Source organism: Lissotriton vulgaris, chromosome 3_1 (assembly GCF_964263255.1).
Source record: "Lissotriton vulgaris chromosome 3_1, aLisVul1.2, whole genome shotgun sequence".
NCBI lineage: Eukaryota > Metazoa > Chordata > Amphibia > Caudata > Salamandridae > Lissotriton > Lissotriton vulgaris.
Window position 1 is genome coordinate 2,102,876,147 of NC_141689.1, and position 19,053 is coordinate 2,102,895,199.

The 19,053-nt window shown below is 43.8% G+C and overlaps 1 protein-coding gene across 1 annotated transcript in view; it reads right to left on the reverse strand.

The window, feature by feature from the left end:
• CWH43 (cell wall biogenesis 43 C-terminal homolog) overlaps positions 1 to 19,053 on the reverse strand; it is a 433,217-nt gene that overhangs the window by 15,123 nt on the left and 399,041 nt on the right. The gene's annotated exons all lie outside the window — the stretch shown is intronic.

Below are 19,053 nucleotides of genomic sequence, written 5' to 3' on the forward strand. Positions count from 1 at the left end.
TGTGGCAAACCCTAATTCTATTGGTGTAAGTTTCTTTTACTTCTATAGTATTTTTTATGAATGGGACAACACTTCTTTAGAGGTCAGCAGCACCAACCTTAATGTAGTTCCATACACTAACAAAATGCCCAATTGAAGATAGAGGGAGAGGGAGCTTCCGATACATAAAAGTCACCCTCAGGAACCATTATTTGTAATCTGTGTTACATTACAGAGGGAGGGAAAATGACAAAAGTGACAGCTGATGAAAGCCTAGCGAATGCAATTTTGGTGCTTCATCCGTCAGCAGCACATGAAAGCCAATCATGAGCACAGTGTTTCAGCCGTAAAGAGAAAAGGTGCAGTGAGGAAGCGTGACATTTTACATTCAGACAACTGCTCCACTGGCGATTGTACCACTGAATACCGACCCCCAGAATATCATGATAGAAGACTATTGAGGACATTTCGAGGCACAAAATACTGAAACATAAGTGCTAATGGGGAAGTATAGAATTATTAGTCCTAACTTCACATCTACATACCTTGAAGAAACATGTAGGTACATGTGGAGTTAGGTATATTAAATCTAGACTTACTTATATGTTTATTTTTTTATAGTTTGTTCTCTATATTTTGTCCTATCGATATTCTGGGGTCGAGATTCAGGGTGTGCACCTTTACTGGAAACATTTGTTTTCGTTACTTGCAGTTCATTTTAATAAACAGTTAAAGGATCTTCTCAGAACCATACTTACTGGTCCAAAATAGAGAACCTTGTATTGGCTTTCTTTTGCTTTTTTCCAAATACAAAGGTATGGCTTTCACTAAAGACACCAAAATCGTTAAACAATATAACTACACATACTTGTCATTGAAGATATATGCTACAGGCTGTCCCCTAAAGCCATTGTGAACAACAAAATTTAAATATTAGCCATTTTGGGGGTAAATTGCCTAAAAAGTTTTTCTCTACCTTCTACAGGCTTCCTCCCGTCTATCAAGCATACTGAACAATACTTTGCAGAATGTCTAGCAGACTGGTGTAATGTCTCCCTGTGGGGTTGAGCACAGGATCTGGCTGAGTCCAGGCACAGTTCCTAACCCCCCAATGTGACCAATCAATCAGCAGTGCATTTGGCCTTTCCTCAATCGTAGCTTGAATTGGCTATTTACAGCGCTGTGCATGGCAAATGTGAGAATGGCCAAAAGCCCATCGCCATTTGCGGGTGGGCGTCAGTAGTCACTCCACCATTGATGGTGGGGGCCCGAGGAAGAGGGGCAGAGCCAGGCCCTCTTTAAAAGAGATGAGAATATGACTGAATACAATTGAACACGGTCAGTACTGCCCCCTCTACAACAGAGCTGAAATAGGCTCAACATTTCAAATATCGTTTAGGAAGTGGTAGCGCCTTCAGGTTTATTCTGCGTGTATTGTTATCCCCAATCACTTTCAGGTGAGGCTGCAGGAGAAGCCAGACCACAGATATGGTGCCAGCATGAAGAAGAACTTGCCACCTACTCCAGATCATTTCCAATCTATGACCTTTTAAAAACACCCAAGCACAATAATAGTGGAAACCAAGCACTGTCTCCTACATATGAGAGACAACAGACGTGGGTAGCAAGGAGAAGACTTGGGTGACATTTGGACTGATGGTCGCCAAGAGGAATGTTGCACGGAAATAGGGGGTACGCACAGCTCCGACACTAAGGGAGTGGGAGAGAGACATGGATTGGTGCATGTATCGAGAAAAAACAGTGTATATATATATATATCACAAGGCTGCCCTAGGAAATGGACGCAAATATGGGGGAAATGGAACTAATACAGGGGAAATATATGTGAACTACCCACGGTACCAGCGCAGCCGTCCCCGGGAGACTTACTACCCTGATATACGAACATTCACTGCAAGGTTTTCTTCACATGATAAGATGGAACTGAATGCAATGTGTCACTGACTGTCGCGCCATTTGATTTGTACCATTTGCAAGTTGTGATGTTGTTTTGATTAACAATAAAAAGAATTAAACGAAAGAAAAACATCCAAGAATCTCAAATATTTAGTCATACATACTATGATGCCTCTGAAAAGTATATGTTCTTATTGATGTGTTTTGTAAAGCTCTGTAGAATGAAACACATAAGGGTATGGAGTGCAATATTTTTCAGAAAAAAATTGGGTTCCGTGGAATGCAGGTATGGTGGGGTTTGAAGCTCTTGTCTCATTTTTCAATAGTATTTATTATCTGTTATAATCAAATTACGAGTTTTTTACTCCAGGTCATGTGTTGTTATCCTCGATGTCAGTCTTTGTGATCGCATTCATAATTTACATGATAATATTTGTGTAATCAGTGTTAGAAAGCCATTGGCTTTTGTGACAAGTCTGCAACAAGTGCAAATCAATTTCCCTGAGAATTTTTTTTAGTTGTCGAAATGTCTTTGTGTAATTTCTGCAATTCAATGCGATTTATGTTAAATTATAACCACTTGTCGCGTGCTGCCAGATGTGTGCATCAAAACTACTGTTAGTCCTCGCTCACTTTAAAGTTCTCATCCACGTTTGATTTTTTCGTCCCATTCCCTGATCCTCTCCATTCTTCTTGACTACATAGTTCCTGTGGTTCTTCCGTGCCTGTCTGCCCTCCTTGCTGAATTGTTGTGCTTCGGAATAACAGCCCTTCATACTGTGCTGTGAGTGATGTATCTCCATGGACTGTTCTATCAAACCCGCGATCTCTATGGTTTCCTTGGTGGAGTCTCTTGGTACCCCAGGGTTACAAAGTGCTTCTGTGAGGCATCTAGAAGCAAAGTATTGGGGAAGCAATCTTTGTTTATTAAGCATTCTTATGAAACTTCCTTTGTTTACGAGTGCTTCAGCCATCCTGCAGGGATACATGGCCTGTTCAGACTTCTTGCGTAAAACATCTCACTTGCCCTGAATCCTCCCTAATGGGGCCGCAGAGAATTAGAGTTGAAGAACCTCCACAAATCATGAGGATATCTGCAGCAATCTCCCTTGTTCCTCTTACCCTCATTTTCCCAAATGAAGGATTCTGTTACAGAAGTTATTCTTAGCCCTTATCTCCCTGCGAAGACCTGGTACTCCCTCCCTGCTTCTTCATCTCAGGCAATCACTGTCGCTGCCTCAATTCAGGAAGACCTGGCTCTTAGACTGAACCGCAGATCCCCCCACCAGCGCATTGAGACCCTGAGGGGTGAGTAGTCGCGCTTTACGAGACACCTGATTTATAAAGTCCTTATGTGTGGAGGATTAGCACATTAATGTCAGAAACCTCCCACGTCCTAGACTCAAACCTGACAGTTTGCAAGAGCATATTTTTTCCTGATGTTAACCATATGCAGGTAATGACACAGGCTATTGAAACAAGCATTTGCAATGCAATAGGTCTCGCATTTGCGAGAGTTTGAGCTATTGGTATTGTAAATGACAACGCCTTTAATGTGTGTGTTTTGAAAACCTGCAAGCGGTGCATAAACACGCACTTTGTACTTATAGTCCTTGCTTATGAAAAGCAAGGTTGGCAGTATACGAGGCGCAGTTACTGCTGGACTTGATTCTTGTAGGCTACAAATACAAGTCAAAAAAATGCTTGTTTAAGCATCGGTTTCAGGTTTTCAAAACACATAAAAGACAACGTCATTTACAGTGCCAATAACTCAAACTCTCACACATGCGAGACCTATTGCATTACAAATGCATGTTTTCTTTGCAGCAGGAATAAGACTTTGTAATATTTTAGGATGAATTCCTGTTTTGCTCACTGGGGCACTCCCTATACAGATCTGTGACTGGGGGTGAATGTTTTTCCATTGTGCAACATTCCGTCCATCATCTTGTGTGTTTTGCTGTTCACCCTATGTGGGAAGAGTATGCCCAGACGTGGGTCCCGTGCTCACTAAGCCATTGGAGTCAAGCTATCCTGGCTGAAGACGGCTGATAGCCAGAAACCGGTCCTAGGATGCTTGATTCCGGTCCAGGAAAGACATGGCTTGGTAGTTCGGGCTGGACTGTTCCCATGAGGCACAGGGTCAAGACTGATTTGCATATGGCCATGTCTGAACTGGGGTGGCTTGGTGAGCAAAATAACAATGGATCTGTGACTGGGGGTGAATGTTTTGCCATTGTGTTTTGCACTCCCTATACACTCATAAAATAACATTGGCAAAGCCAACAGGTCTGGTTTAATATGCCAATGCAAACAGTTATAAAAACAAACGGGTCATGCCCCAGTAACCCTTCTTATACCTGGGCAAAGGACATCAGCGATGTAGAATCAAAGAAGAAACAGTATAAAGGGATCGATCACAAACATTTATTTTAGAGAGTACAACTAATTACCCTGCTTTCACAAATTCTTATTTATGACAAATTAATCTCCACTTATATAACTTGTAAATGTGTCAGGTGACGGGACAATACACACTATAATCAAAAGCAACTAATACATATATCAATTTCATATATACACCATGTACAATTCATTACAAAAAACTATAAATCACACTCATATAAATAATACACCACATATATACATAATATACAACATGAACATACAGATATCAAAAACAGAAGAATCAAAAACGGAAAAAAAAAAAAAATCAATTGATAGTTCCCCTACTGAGAGCAAAACAATCAAAGTGTACACTTTTAATTCAATGTGATGCACTATAAGGAAGTTCCTATTGCGCCTAAGAGATAACACCTCTAACAAAATATTTAACTAGGCGCTTTCTTTAGTTCCTATACTTTCAAATGGTAGGACTCCTTTGCAAATGTCAACCCAGGTGCGGTTGCGTTTCAGCCAGTAATTTCTATTGGCCTCATCAGGACTGGGGGATCAGTATCACTGAGTGGAACAACAATTCTGACAAATACAGCGACTAGCAGGGACCAATCCTGCTGCCACCTGGCCTACAATGGCCACAGGGCCCATACGGGGCTGGGTGCCGCTCGTGTGAAACCAGGTCACAACCTCTCTTGAAAAATAATCCCGTCCAAAAGAAATGCAGAGCAAGAACTCAATTCTTGTCCACCCTCAGTCAAAGAGCTGCCCGTCACAGACGCCAAATCTCTCGTGTCCAGCAGGTTGCGAGTCAAACGCCAACGCAGGCATGTACCAATACTGTTTGTATGCTTTCATGCACTAAAGCCAGACCGGTTGAGTTTGCGCCTGCCTGTTTGATGTAAGTTTAGCGTTATTGGCGAAGACGCCCTGTAACAGGCTTTAGTTATCTCTTTAAGTTGCTCCCCAGTAGGTTTAAATGAATGATTTAGGGACAGCCGCCTAACAGCATTTTCCCCTGAAAGAGTCCTAGGGACCTATTTACAAGCCTCTTTCGTTGCCGGTACGTCAGTTTTTCCTATATTTAAAGTGACGAACCGGTGGCGCAGGGGGCTTGTAAATATGCCCCCTAGTGTGGTGTTCTGTCGCAGTGTAAAGGTGCATGCAAGTATGACTCTATGCTGAGTTGTATGCAGTAGTACAGTGACAATTTGTGCAAGTGCTGTGATTTATTTGCATATGCATTAGTCGAGGCAACACTGCACAGGTGCAGTCTGTTTAAGTGCTAAGCATTATCCACAAATGCCTAACTCTAGGCTATGCAGTGCACAGCAGCAAAGTGTACATGTGCTATGAGTAACTCGCATATGAATAATGCTAGTCTGCATGCACTGCTTAATGGCAGCCTACATTAGTGCTTTGTGTGGCAGTGCATGCAGCCATAGTAATTAAACAGAGTGCTGCTGAGCAGTGCCTTCAGCCTAGCCAGGTGTCAGACATACATGGGGCACAGGCTCAGTGACAGTCTGCATAAGTGGTATGTGTGACGCATGTATGCTAAACTCTAGGCTAAGCTGCACAAGGTGAAATACATGGCCCTCAAATGCATAATTGAATGATTGGTTGCATGCAGTGGTCAATGGCAGTCTGTATAGGTGCTGGGAGTGACTCGGGTATGCATAACTTTAGGTTAGGCTACATGCACTGCTCTGTGGCAATCATGTTTACGGGCTTTGCTTAACAATGCATGCTGGGCGAGGCTGTGTGCACTGCACAGTGGTAGTCTGTATAAGTGATCAGCAGGACCCACAAATGCATAACTGAAGGGGCGGCTTCATGCAGTGTTCAGTCTGTATATGTGCTATGAGTGACTCGCATATGAATAATGCTAGGCTGCATACACTGCTTAATGGCAGTCTGCATAGGTGCTTTGTGCGGCAGTGCATGCAGCCATAGTTATTACACAGACTGCTGCTGAGCAGTGCATTCAGTATAGCAAAGTGTCAGGCATACATGCATAAGTGGTATGTATGAGGTATGTATGCTTAACTCTAGGCTAGGCTGCGTGCACTGCACAGTGGCAGTCTGTATAAGGGAGCAGCTTGAGCCACAAATGCATAACTGAAGGGGAGGCTTCATGCAGTGCTCAGTGGCAGTCTCTATAAGTGCTAGTACTTTGCACTGTTTAGTAGCAGTCTGGAACAGTGCTGTGCGTGGCCCATAAACTCATAACTTGGCGCTAGACTAGGCTGCATGTGCTGCTCAGAGGGACGCCGGTGTCACTGCTATGGCTGCATGCATTGTGCAGTTTGCAATTGTTCACAGTGCTATGATTGGCCCGCATATGCATAACTCTCGGAGAAGCGAGGTTATAGGCACTGCTCGGGCACAGTGACAGTCCCCTTTTTCCAGTGCAGGGCTCATGTAGTCGTTGCACTTGCTACACCAAACTGCGACTTTTTCTTATCGCAAGGCACCATGGGAGCCTGACGTCATCCTTCTTCCTGGTAGTCTTGGACTGTGTATTAATATCGTCCCCGTAAGAGTGTTTAAACAAGGAAAACATTTCACTCGCACTGACCCGCGATGTTAATTAACAAGCATGACATTTCACTCGCACTGACCCGCAATGTTAATTAAATCCGATATTTTATTTCAATATTTGTTTCCTCAGATGCCCATATGTTTACAGTGTTTGAACATCTATCACTGTGTTTTAACTACTAACATTTGAGAACAAGTTGTCGCCATTGTGAAAAAATATAGTCCTTCCCGACTAATGAAGGAGACAGTGTAACGCCGCAAGTAAAAGATCCAGTCCTGATGGGCGGTCACAAAAGGAGACAGGGCGGTAACAAGGAGGGACTAAGAAGCCTCATTATCAATCGGAAGACAGCATTTACCATGGACGATGAAGCCAGACAATAAAAAAGATGGTCGAGGCTTCCACTCCACTTCTAAAACATACCCTAATACAGCATACTTTGCAAAGCGAGCAGCGCATGTGCTGCAACGCTAGGCTCGACCTAAAAATCCAAAAAGATTTCGATGTAGCCAGACAGGGGCGGTTGTCTTTGATTACAAACTGATCGCATTAGGTGCTCCAAAAGAATCACCAGGCATAAGCTCTACTTCCTAACGAGCGATGTATCTAACATCAAAGCACTATTACCTCAGCAGTTGTATCACCTGCACTGCAACCTTTAATGTCAATAGGAGGTATGGCATTTCCGGAAAGTTATATGGATGTTACTCATTAATTTTAATAATTTGTGGTACAATACTGCTGCACATTTAAGGGAGACCGCAAGCGTTCATAGAAGATTCCTTAAAGATTGTATTAATTGTTTCATACATTATAAAAGGGACTTTCCGATGCATCCTTAATTTCAGTACTTTTATGGGCCAATTTGAAAAAGTATGTGATAAAATGCAAATACAACATAAAGCCAATTTGGGATTATTTACTTTGAAGCAATAGACTGGATCAATGATATCAGTCAATTTCAGTAACAGGGAATGGAAGCTCATTCGACATATGAAACAGTGGTAACTGACTTCTATATTGGTTTAAGGGACAAGCTGATGGATGCCTTGAATTTGGTTGTAAATCGTCCTACAACTTGTGATGCCTTGACAGAGCTACATAACAGGTCGAGATTCAACAAAAGAATAGAAAAAACTGAAAGGAGCGCATTCCTAAGCATCCATTCTTGATTGTTTCTCCTGAACATGCCAACCCAAAAAGCGACTCAGAAGAGCCCATGCAGGCTGGATCTATTAAGAAGACAGTTCATTTAACTAAACATTATGGCTGGGAGACCAGTTCCAGGCACAGGTTCTGAGGACTGTCTCAATTTACAATCTGTTAACGTTCTTCTTTTATATAAAATCCCACTAGTTGTAAAAGTTTCCGGCGTACCATAGATGGTGAGGAATGTTGGTTGCTGCCTTTGGACTCATAAATTAATTGTCTAATGGTTACCACAGGTGGTTCCCAACCATGCGTGGACACAGTGCGGCCAGTGTATAATCTGTCCTGATGTCCGGCATGGGGAGCACGTGACCACTACGTGTTCTAGGTCCTAATGGGCTATGTGTTCCTAACTAATATGGCATCTGACTTTGTGGTGTTTTTAGGAGAGTGCATATCCCCTCCGGCCATGTGCGCTTTATTGGGGCAATCTCCATGACCATTGAAATGTTACTGCACCTATCTGTGGGATTGATCAAGAGTTTACTCACCAAGTGTTTGCCTGCCAGCTACACAACCTCCCACCTGTGACCTGTCAATCAACAATCCTCCGGCCTAGGTCTCATAAAATTATATTAAAAAGTATCAAACTGCACAGTAAACATTATAGATAAAACATAATTTAGCATTTACCATCGAAGGACATAACTGATAAAAACAAAAATAAAGCGAAACGAAACTAACCAATAAAATCAAACTATAAACAAAAGTAACCAACAAAATTGCACTAAAAATTAAATCAACGATATAAAAAGCACACAACTTTTATCAACTTAATACTGCAAAAATGACAAAAGCTGCAAGATGAGGAAACTCATCCAGATTCTCTGACCAGACCCTGAAAAAGAAATGCATACATCTCGATAACTGCCTTCCATAGTAAGTACAGCTTATATTTATACTAAAAATAACAAATAATTAACAAAACACTATTCAACTTTTATCTCTTTACAAGTCCTTACTAAAACAAAACAGTGCAACTTTGAGAAAGTGTTAACCTGCCGAAAAAAACAACATTGATCACAAACCAGAAAAAAACATTAAAAAGTAGGTATATGTGTTAGAAATTGGGTTTCTGATTGGCAGAGGTAAGCACCCTGCCTAAGTAGGAACCACACCCCTAGTCATGGTAAGTCACGTACACGCCCTAAATGTGCCAGTGCTCACCCCCTGCTAGCTTGGCACAGAGAAGTCAGGCTTAACTTACACTGCAATGCGCAAATAAAATATTTGCGCAACACTCAAGCAGTGAAACAGTGAAAATGTCACACAAAAAGATACCACACCAGGTTAGAACAATAGAGCTAAATTTAATGAACAAACCAAAACCACAATGGCAAAATCTGATTAGTAGAACCAGAGCTATGAATTTTTAAAAATAAATTGAAATATAGTGCTTAAATGCATAAAGGGCCACCCGGGCTATCTGAGTGTGCTAGACCGGGACAAATTCAAAAGTTAAGGCCGACCCTGATGGAGCGTGGGTCAGATACAGGAACCAGCCTTGTCCCGCTGCAAAGTACCTTGTTTGCATCAACATCGAGAGAGATGTGAGGAGCAGAGGAGGAGAAGCGTTGTCAGAGATGCACCTTAGATGGAGGTGATGCACAGCGGAGTCAGCAACTCAATGCATTCGATCCTCACAGCAGAGGTGATGCGTCATTGTCGATGGAGTTGCACCAGTTCCGAGTGTTTTAACAGCATCAATGCATGGATTTCTGTTGTAGCAGCACTTTATACTCATTTCTAAGGATCCAGGACTGGATTGGCACCACTTGGTGGGGCAAGACGCACAGATGTCAGAGTCCAGATGCTGTAGCAGGGTTGGCTGGAAGTTTTTGATGTCCCTGACACTTCAGAACAGGAGGGAAGCCAGCAAGCCCTTGGAGTCCCTCTGGGTTCAAGCAATGCGGGTCCAAACCTTCTCACCCAAGCAAGGAGGCCAGCAGCAATAGGAAGGTTAGCACAGCAAGAAAGCAGTTTTTCCAGAGCAGCAGTCCAGCAGAGAGGAAGTTCTTCAGCAGCACAGCAGTCCTTCATCCTTACAGAATATCCACAGGTCCAGAAGTGTACTGAAGTGGTAGCCTCAGAAATCTACTTTTTATACCCAGTGGTTTCTTTGAAGTGGGGGAGATTTCAAAGAGGGGCTTTGAGGTTCCTGCCCTGACTTCAGACTCAGTACAGGGGGGCTAAGCAGTCCTTTGTATGCAGACAAGACACATCCTAATCAGGTGTAAATGTGAAGCTGTGCCCAGCTCTTCCCCCCCATCAGGGTGTGGCTGGCCCATCAAGTCTTACCTAAGCTCCCTTTATTTTTGGCTGTCTAGAGGGAATTCGCAAAGCCCATCTGTCAGCCACTTCAGACATGTATTAGAGTGTGGATGAAAGTAGGGATAAGAGCTGAAAAATGCAATTTTTCTAAAAGTGCAATTTTTCAAGTTTTAACGATAAATTCGACTTTACCAATAAAGAGGATTTTATTATTACAATTCCATAGGTACTTAACATGACAGCTCTAACTACCTCCAATCGGGAAGTACACTTATTAGATGTAACAAGGAATTCCCAAAGTTAACCTATGGGAGCTGGAGGCCTCACAGTAGTGATAAACAAATTTGTTTTTCACTACCAGAACATCTAAAACTTAAAAGTACATGACCTACCTTTTAATTACACAGCACCCTCCCCTATTGGCTACCCAGGCCCTACCTTAGCGGTGACTAATATTTATTAAACGGGGAGTCTAAGGTCTGGCAATGGGTTTTAAATGCCAAGCCGACATGGCACTGTAAACAGCTCACACAGGCTTTGCAGTGGCAGGACTGAGGCATATTTTAAAGGGCTACATAAGTGGGTTGTACAATCAGTGCTGTCGGCCCTCTAGTATCATTTAACGTACAGGCCCTGGGCACATGTAGTGCACTTTACTAGGGATTTATAAGTAAATTAAATATGCCAATTGTAGATAAGTCCATCAAATCATGTTTAGGGAGAGCACATGCACTTTGGACCTGGTAAGCAGCGTTAAAGTGCCCAGAGTCCTAGAGCCAACAAAACAAGATCAGCAAAATTAGAGGCAAGTGGGTAAATCGTTTAGGGAAGACCCCCCTAAGGCAGACAGGCCTAACACATGCCCCCCAGCTGAAAATGGGGACAGCTACCCAAGATCTTGTGAGTTCTCATCACTAATGTGGAAGAACCCAGAAAGAGCATAGCATTGGCGTGGTCTGTCCCTGGTCTGTGTTCCACCGTAAAGTTAATTCCTTACAGAAAGATAGACCACCTCAAACATTTTGGATCCTCATCCCTCATTTGCAATAGCCATCTGAGGGACCTGTGATCTGTCTGAATCCGGAAGTGAGTCCCAAACAGGTATGATCTCAACTTCTTCAGTGCCCAGTCCACAGAAAAATCTTCCCTTTCAATAGCACTCTATCTCTGTTACCTGGGAAGAAACCTCCTGGAGATGAAGGCTGCATGCTGATCTAGACCCTCATTATTAAGTTCTGAAAGTACTGCTCCTATGCCATGTTCTGAGGTATCAGTTTTAACAATTAATTCCCTGAAAAAGTCAGGTGTCTTGAGCCCAGGGGCTGTGTACGTGGGCTGCTTTAGGGAGTCAAGTGCTTTCTGGCGTTCGTTCCTCTGTACATATCACCATTCTGAGTTGTTTCTTTGAAGTCAGCTCTGTCAAGGTGGCAACAATGGTGCTATACCCCTTATCAAACCTTCTGTAATATCGTGTGAGGCTTAGGAAGGGTCTCACCTCTGTTTGAGTCTTTGGGGGCTCTCAGGCCATGGAGGGGCTGCGCCTTACACCTGCCATCCAGGTGTCCCAAGTATATCACAGACCCTTATCTTATCTGGCACTTACTGGCCTTGATAGTCAGACCTGCATTTCGTAGGGACCAAAGCACCTCCTACAGGTGAAAGAGGCGGTCTTTCCAGCTGTTACTGAACACAGCTATGTTATCCAAGAAAGCAGCACTCATGGTCGCCATACCAGCAAAGACCTGGTTCAACAACCTCTGGAATGTGGTAGGGGCATTCTTTAGTCCAAAAAGGCATCAATGTAAATTGGTAGTGGCCCTCTGGAGTGGAGCAGGTTGACCTATCCTTGGCTACTTCAGTTAGGGCCATCTGTCATTACCCTGAAGTAAGATCAAACGTACTCAGGAACTAGACAGCCCATAACCTGTCAATCAGCTCATCAGCCCAGGGATTATTATTATTATTGCATTTGTAGCGCGCAGCAGCTACCCACAAAGGGTTTCCCGGCGCGAAATGTGGAGTAATGTAAGTAGGGTTAAGAGGACAGTATTGCTAGATGTTGTATAGCAAAGTTTTTAAGGTTTTACGAAAGCTCATACAATTCACCTTGTTACGTACTGTAAAAGGCAAGGAGTTCCATAGCGAAGGCCCTAGGTAGGAAAAGGACCTGCCACCCATACGTGTGAGCTTGATTTTGGGGATGACAAACTTTTTAGATGTAGAGGAGCGGAGAGTGCGGGCAGGGTGGTAAAGGTGGACAAGCGAGTGAAGATATTTAGGGGCCTTACCTGCGTTGATCTTGTGCTTGAAACAAAGTGTTTTAAATTTGATTCGGCTGTCGACCCTGAGCCAATGGAGGTCCCGAAGGTATCGGGTAGTTGGAGTGGATCTAGGGATTTTGCATAACAGCCTAGCAGCTGAATTTTGAATTACTTGTAGTTTGCGAATGGTTGCTTTATTTGAGCCCAAATAGAGCACATTGCCATAGTCAAGCCTGGAAGTAATTAAGGCATTGACTACTATTTTCTTTGTAGATTCAGGCAACATCCAGCAGATAATTTTTAGCCATTTAAGAATGGCAAAACACGTGGTGAGGTTTATACAACTTGCTGGTGCATATTAAGGGAGTCATCAATGATGATGCTAAGATTGCGCGCTTGTGAGACTGGGGCGGGAAGCGCGCCCATTTCCTGAGGCCAATGGTTAGGGCCCCACAAGTGCTTATTTTTACCGAAAATAATGACTTCGGTTTTTTCTCCGTTTAATTTGAGAAAATTATCTTGCATCCATCCTGCTATTTTAATGAGACCTTCCTTAAGTGTGGAGGAGGAGGCAGTGTTCTCAGAGGAGAGGGAAAAAATCAACTGAGAATCATCTGCATATGAATACATCAATAGGCCGGCGTCCTCCACCACCTTAGCCAGAGGGCTCATATACAGGTTAAATAGTAGAGGACTGAGTATGGAGCCCTGTGGGACCCCATGTTTAAAGACATATGTGTCTGAGCAGGCAGAATGGGAGAAAACTTGGAAAGTACGATCAGTTAAAAAGGAGATGAGCCAATTAAGTGCCAAATCCTGAATGCCTAAGGAGCTAAGTGTTTTAATTAATACAGTATGTGACACTATCAAAAGCGGCACTTAAGTCCAGAAGTATAAGGGCCACAGTCTCACCCCTATCCAGCTGGCATCGAATGTTCTCTGTAACTCCTAACAGAGTGGTTTCTGTCGAAAAACCAGCTCTGAAACCTGATTGGCCGGGGGGCAACAGATCTTGTGTAGCAACAAATTCGGTGAGAGTTTGGTGTACATGTTTTTCCAAAATCTTGGAAAACACAGGAAGCAGGGAAATGGGGCGGAAGTTGGAAGGTTGATCAGGATCGGTTCCAGCCTATTTTAGCAGAGGGTGGATCATTGCGTGCTTCCAGATAGCTGGAACAGTATCCTCCCGTAGGGAGGTATTAAGAAGGTCCATAATAGTGTTCAAAGATGAGGGGTCCTGTTTTTTCAATATTGCACAAGGAAGGGGATCCCTTGGAGAACCTGATTTTATAGCATTAAGTAGTTTGGTTAGAGTCTCGATATTGAGCCTAGGCCAACTAACCAGAGTACTTTTAGAATGCTGAGGGGCATGCCTATCAGAGTTGTTGGTGCAGTTGTGCATAGTGGGGCACAGTGGAGTTTCTACCACAGGAGGGCCATTATTTTGGGCTGTAGCAATACCTTGGTAGACTTTGTCCACTTTATGTATGAAAAAGGTGGCCAATGTATCACATTGCTGTTTATTTAAATCTGGTGGCATGGCTAATGTTTTAGATCCCGCAAGTTCTTTCACCATTTTAAATAGGATTTTGGATTGGTTTAGAGCTTCTGAGATGGTGGAGCACACATGGTTTTTTTGCGCTTTATTACATAGGGAATGGTATTTAGCTAATTTACTTTTATACATTTTTTTAGCTTCCAGAGAGTAATTGTTTCTTCATTTGCGCTCAAAAGTTTTACATTCCGATTTTTCTTTTTTCAGTTATTCCATAAACCATGGGGCTGGGGGTTGAAGGCCCTTATGTTTTAGTTTAGTCAGAGGTAGGCAAGTGTCAATTGCCGACAGAAGCCAATTCTGCACTGCTTTGCATAGGGAATGTATTGATTGTTTTGTACAAGGAAGATGAGAATTTAGGAAGATGTTTAGTGTTTCGATATCTAATTTTTTCCAATTGCTTATTAATGTGGGTTCGTTGGAAGGAACCTTAGAGTCATGCATAGCCACTTGAAATGAAAACTTAATCAAGTAGTGGTCCGACCAGCAGATTGGCAATGTGGGAAGAACACTAATTCCCTTTAAGTTAGAAAAGATGGGGTCAAGTAGATGACCTGCCATATGTGTGGATCCTGAATTTAATAGGCTTAAGTTTAAGGAGGCTAAGTCTGAGACAAGCTCAGAAGTAGTTGTGCAGGTTTGATTATCTAAATGTAAGTTGACATCACCTATAAGGGAGAAGTTAGCGGCCTTCATCACAAAAGGACTTAGGATATCCGGGAGGGCAGTTGCCCATGCTGTAGCAGAACCAGGTGGGCGGTACGCAAGTATGCCGGAAAACGTAAAATTGGGGGTGAGGGCATGCTTAAATATTGCTGCTTCACAGTTGGGCATGGACAGGTGAGTGAAGTTGCAAGTTTACTCTTTTTTAAAGAGAATAGCAATCCCGCCTCCTAACTTGTTAGTACGATCAATTCTTTCTATTGCGTAATGGTCGGGCACCGCCATCGCAATATCAGGACCTGAGCTCTCCTGGAGCCACGTTTCTGTGAGGAAGAGGGCATCAGGTTTTTCATTTGTTAATAGGTTGAAGACTTCAAATTTATGTTTGGGTAAGGACCTACAATTCAGGCTAAGAAAGGAGAATGTTTTGTATTGGGATAGACTTTAGTCGCTCCTATCATTTTCCCTGTTCATGGTTTGCTTACCGCCAGGAGCAACTCTAAAACTACAGTTGGGGCAGGACGTAATTTCGTCCTCCAGATGTAATTTACAGCATTTCGGTGAAAATGGGATTCTTAGAGCCCAGAGCTGCTCCGAGTTATACCTAAGTAATGAAAAATTGCTTTTATGGGCTATGTGAGCAGCCTGGATCTCTACGATTGCCTGGTTCTTCTTTGTGGAGGTGGTGTTTGAGGCTTAGGACCAGGGTTTCTGGCCCTTGGCCCGGTCCAGGCGGGGACGGAAGCAGACAGGCTTGCCTTTGGCGCGCCCGCCGCGCGCGTCCGCTGCGCGGAGAATGGGGCATGGGCTTTCAAGTCAAGTCAAGTCAGAATTTATATAGCGCACTACATACCCAGAGGGTCTCAAGGCACTTGAGGAAGGGGGGGAAGTTGTTTTCTGAAGGCTAGGTGGTTTTGAGTGAGGCGGAGGTGGGTGGGAAGGGAATTCCAGGTTTTGGCCGCTAAGTAGGAGAAGGATCTACGCCCCATGGTAGCTTTGTGGATGCGCGGGACGGCGGCCAGGGCTTGGTTGGACGAGCGCAGCTGGCGGGTGGGGGTGTAAAAGGAAAGGCGCGTGTTGAGGCAATCCGGTCCAAGTTCGTAGAGGGCTTTGTGTGTGTGGGTGAGGAGACGGAACGTTATCCTTTTGTTGACGGGGAGCCAGTGCAGGTCTTTCAGGTGGCTGGAAATGTGGTCTTTGCGAGGGATGTCTAGTATGAGTCTGGCTGAAGCATTTTGGATGCGTTGGAGTTTTTTCTGCAGTTTTGCGGTGGTACCGGCGTAAAGGGTGTTTCCGTAGTCCAGACGGCTTGTAATCAGTGCATGAGTGACCGTTTTTCTAGTTTCGGTGGTAGTTTTGGTTTTTCTAGTTTCTAGCCTTGCTGTCAGCTGACTGCTGACGTCAGCGCTCCACTTCCCCTGCCTTCACCCGGAAATAAACTAAGACCGCTACTCCCTCCACAGCAATCGGGCATACCCGTGGTGGACCGGGGAGCAGTCGGTGACAGTGAAAGCAATAGTAGTACAATTAGAGCTTTTAATATCAAGCGTCGCAGTGGTGAAGTGAATTTTAAAAAAGTAGCAGCTAGCAGTGTAAGCACCTACTTACATTCGTCCGCTGCGCTGAGTGCGGGCGTGAACTTTCTAGCCTTGCTGTCAGCTGACTGCTGACGTCAGCGCTCCACTTCCCCCGTCCCCACCCGGAAATAAACTAAGTCTGCTGCTCCCTTCACAGCAATCGGGCGTACCCGTGGTGGACCGGGGAGAAGTCGGTGACAGTGAAAGCAATAGTAAGTACAATTAGAGCTTTTAAAATCAAGCGTCGCAGTGGTGAAGTGAATTTTTAAAAAGTAGCAGCTAGCAGTGTAAACACCTACTTACATGCGTCATGAGGATGAGCACCAGTCTTGCTGACTGAATTGAGCCCCCCTGTAATCTACACAGAACCTGAGTTCTGGTGTAGTGCATGTTGGGCTAGCTTTTGGTATGAGCACTACAGGGCTATACCAGAGGCTACTGGAGGGTTCAATCATCCCTAACTCCAACATCTTGGATACCTCATCCTTGATGCTGGCCCTCACTTTGTCAGACAGCCTATAGATTGTATTCTTGATAGGGGGCTGTCTCTTGTGCCTATACCATGGGTGCACAGTTGGGTAATCACAGGAGTGAGGTAAAACAGTGAGGAGAATTGTCCCAATATCTGGGGACAACCACTCTGCTGTTTTGAAGTCACACCTTCCACCGACCCATCCTTCTCTTTGGAGGCTAGGAGGTCAGGGAGAGGATCACTCTCCTCTCCCTCTCCACCATCTGTTACCAACATGGTGATCGTAGACCTCTCAAAGTGGTTTAAGACGGTTGAGATGGAGAACCCTCAGGGGGTGTTTTGGGTCCTTCCTCTCAACAATATCATAGCGCCCAGCCTAAACGATTTAGACGGCCCTTGGCTCCACGGGCTCCATCACTTACTGTTTCTGCCCAGGCTGAGATTCCACAGTGGTAGCCGTCTGGTCACACCAATGCTTCATCACCTCCTGGATGGCCTCCAAGTTTCCAGAAGCTTGCTCCCAAAACTTGGACATCTGGTGCTGGAGGGCTAGCATGTAGCAAGCCACATTCTGGGGAGGGTTCATGGGAGATAGGTCCCACCTCTCCTTGATCTCCTCACAGGATTACCATAGGGAAGCTCAAAGGGGCTACATCCAACCCCCTTCTGTGGTACCTCTCTGTAAGCAAAGAGTAGGCATGGTAAGAGGACGTCCCACTTATGCCTCATGGCCCTAGGCATGCCCTTGAATCTCCCATCAAGCCCATTGGTTTGTGGATGGTAGAGTGTGAAAAACGCGTAAGTAACTCCATAATTCTTCCACAAGAACTGAATATATGCAGACATAAAGTTGGTGCCCCTGTCAGTTCAGTTCAGTTCATAAGGCTTTATTTCGGAACATAAAAACAATGTCCATAAAAGCACAGCAAATACAAGCAAGGTACATTCATCAGTAAAAGAGCATAATAAAAAGTCCATATAAATAATTAAAAAATCATACTTTTCCTGGCCCTAATCGCTTTCAAAAGAAAAGTAGCAGTAAAAAAGCAGATATCAACATGATTTAAATTAAAAAGCAATTTCAAGGCATCATGAACTGTCCTAACACCAAACTTAACAAAGACAGGTTTTAAAAAGGCGATACGAAAATTTTCATATAACTTACATATCAGAATAAAGTGCAGAGTGCTTTGTGCGGAAGTATTGTCACATGGGCACGCGCCCTCTGGGTGCTTGTTCAGGGAAGGGAAAGCCACCAAATGGTGCAAAATCCCCAACCTCATCCGAGTCAAAACAAATCGGTGGGACACTCTATTAACATGCCTTAGATCAGGTTGAAAACCCGCACTTTCGTTATATTTGGCATAAAAGGAACAAGTGGATAAATTAGCTCCATTACATCGCCGCTGCTCAGACTTATACATCAAAAAAGCATTCTTCAGTTCTGCTTTAGACAAGTCGGAGGCTGCTAGGCTGTCCCCCTTGACATCAATTCCAATGATCTCCTTAAAGGTGTTAATTACACATTTGATCCAGGGGATCTTTAGATAATTGTCAAGGGAAAGACAGTCCCCTACAATAGCTCTGTTTAAGGACGTTTCTTCCTTCGCCCACACAGCACGCCATAACGTTAGAGGTCTTAAGGCAATTAAATCAGACAGATGGGGGATTCCTAGTTCCTTGTGGACTAAATCATTAGAAGATGATTTAGGTAAGCACAAAAGTCTTTTAAGGAAACAGTTTTCCTCCACCTGGAGACTACTTACAGATGCGAAACCCCATATCCCAGCTCCATAAATTGCAATCGATAGGGATCTCGCCTCATAGATCTTAAGCATATCTTCAATCCGCCTATCTCCCAATTTAGTGGCAAATTTGCATACCCCATTTGCGCTTTTCGCCATTTTGGCCCTAACATTATTGAGCTCGCAACCCCAGCCTTTATTTTTAGAAAACGTAATACCCAGGTAGAAAAAATTGTCCACAAGTTGGACCTTCTGGCCATCAATAAAATATGGGTGGTGTTTCCCCCTACCTTTACCACATTCCAAAACATAAGTTTTGGATTTGTTAATGACCAGTTTACCTTCACCAATAAAAAGAGAAAACATATCCATAAGTCGTTGCAAACCCAGGGGAGTCCTTGACAGCAGCACCGCGTCATCCGCGTATAATAATACCGGGACGTCGATATTATTAACTTTAGG